Below are 2296 nucleotides of genomic sequence, written 5' to 3' on the forward strand. Positions count from 1 at the left end.
GAGCTCCATGGAAATGTGGTCACATGATGGACCCACTCAGTGCATCGATGCCCCAGGCTCAGTGTTTTACAGCGGGAACCCAAGGCAGACTTCGCCAGCCCTGGGTTTGCTCCTAGCTTCACTTTAAAGATGAGGAAACCTAGCACAGAGGCACTAAGAAGTTTGTCAGATGTCTCACAGCTGGGATGACTTGCCTAGAGCTGCATCAAGATGCCAACCCTTCTCTGCCACCCTTGAAGTCTTCTGTCACCTGGAAACAATATCCAGGGGAGATGGGAAAGTTGGGAGGCTGTTCAGGAACTCACAATGGGGAGGGGAGATGAGCTGTCTGGCACCATCATGTTTAGTTGGTCCAGATGGTAGAGAGTCTGTATCCAATACCTGGCCGGATGGGAACAGGAAGAGGTGCAGACAGACAGGCAAGTTCCCAGCAAATGGCAGGGGACTCATGGGACGTGGGGGGTGGGGCTCTCACTCCACCCAAAGGGAGGGCCCAGGGAAGGGAAGCCTATGACTTCATCACCAAGCCTACGCCAATGACATCACCAGGAGGGCCAGGAGCCAGGCCCAGCTAGTTATTTATGGAAACGGCTGGCGGCCAGGCATAGATCCAGATCCTGAGCCGTTTCAGATGTGGTTGGATAAAGCTTCCAGCTGGCCCAGTGGGGCCTCGGAGGCCGGCAGGCAGGCAGAGGAGGAAGGCAAGGCTGGAGGAATCCAGCAGATGGGGGCAGGGCTCCTTGGAGCACGTGGAGACTCCAGCAGAGATGTCCAGAGTTCCAGGCTCCTCCCTCTTGGAATCTGCTCATCTCTACCCGTGCTCATCCAGAACTTCCCTGTGGTGCTGCTCCCTCAAGGTCAGAGTAGCTGAACTCAGAAAGGACAGAGTATGCATGTGTATTCGTGTGCACCGAGGGCATGTCTGTGCACATGACTGTTACATGGGCTTCCCAGTCAACAGGAAGGTACACTCTGCTCTCTCATACATTGGTGCCCTGAGAGGTCCTGAGTGAGTATACAGATCTGTGCATCCTTGCACATGTTTGCATGCATGGGGGCTGGGAAGTGGAGTGCACAGGGAGAATGAGCAGGGAGGAAGGGAAGAGCCGCTGGGGAGCAAGATCGCAGCAGGAAGTTGGGAAAATATCATTTCAGCCCGAGATCCAGAGGCACTTATAGAAGCTTCAGCGAAACCAGACAAACCTTCCTTTCAATCCATTTATCAAAACTGCCTGCAGCTCTGCTTCTGAGCAGGTACAACAAGAATAAAATATTGAGCAGAACCGGCGACCGCGGGACTGGAGGAGGCCAATAAATAAGAAGTTACTGAGAAGCCCGCCCTGACCCTGATGGGTTTGCTCTGCCGGTCCCTTCACCCAAATCATCCTGTGATCTTATGGGGGATGGCAGGAGCAAGGATGGCAGGGGCCCGCCCCACTGGCCAGATCTCTGCTGTTTTTGATGAATTGGGGATCTAAGACTAGCCTAACCTACACAGACAAGCTTTGGTGAGGTAGCCGCATAAGCAATACTCTCTTGGGCTTGCTCACTGCCTTCCTTTCTTCCCTCTAAAACCCCTCAGGATTTTTCAAGATGCTTGCAGACAAGACAACTACCTAAGTTCAATGCCCTGGACCCACATAGGAGAAGCGACTTCTTCATGTTCTCCTTTGACCTCCACGTGCGGACTATGACATGTGTGCTGGCACACACAAACAAATACATATAATAAAACTTCTTTATCCTCCAAAAGGGAACTGGACCCATGTGACCTAGAGAGGCCTGGCTGTTCAAGGCAGCATAGGAATGAAAATGGGGCCATATAGAAACCAAGGGGCTTGAACCCAGGTCCCAGGCTACACTAAGACCCTCCAGTCCCGCTACCATGTGCTGTTAACTTGGACCTTTTGGGTGGTAGATGGAGGGATAGACAAGCAACTGGATGAAGGTCCTTCTTTCAGGTTCCCCCTTTTCAAACCATCTGTCCTGAAGCCCAGATAGGGAAGACAGCCATATTGTAAATGCTCTTATATTGGGCCCACAAAATAGTGTGTCTCATTGACTTCTTTCTCCTTCACAACCACAGAATTATAGGACTTGCTTTCTCCCATCTACATATCCATCACCCAGGTGCTCAGGGACCTGCTCTTGTCACCCACCCTTGCCTGTTTTCCAACCACCACTGTCACCCACAACCCCACTAACAACACAGTCTGAATGGTCGCAGGCTGCATCTTAATGCTAAGATCCTAAAGGGTAGCAGCAAATGCCTGGGAGGCCCCACAGGACAATGGCG

At 52.1% G+C, this 2296-nt stretch overlaps 1 long non-coding RNA gene across 1 annotated transcript; it reads left to right on the forward strand.

The window, feature by feature from the left end:
* Nucleotides 1–343: 343 nt before the first annotated feature.
* LOC118588879 lies at nt 344–1331 on the forward strand. The gene is made up of 3 exons (XR_004945622.1): nt 344–405; nt 858–1009; nt 1156–1331. It is a non-coding gene; the product is annotated as an uncharacterized LOC118588879 (long non-coding RNA).
* Nucleotides 1332–2296: the final 965 nt, after the last annotated feature.

This window comes from Onychomys torridus, chromosome 8, assembly GCF_903995425.1.
Source record: "Onychomys torridus chromosome 8, mOncTor1.1, whole genome shotgun sequence".
Lineage (NCBI taxonomy): Eukaryota > Metazoa > Chordata > Mammalia > Rodentia > Cricetidae > Onychomys > Onychomys torridus.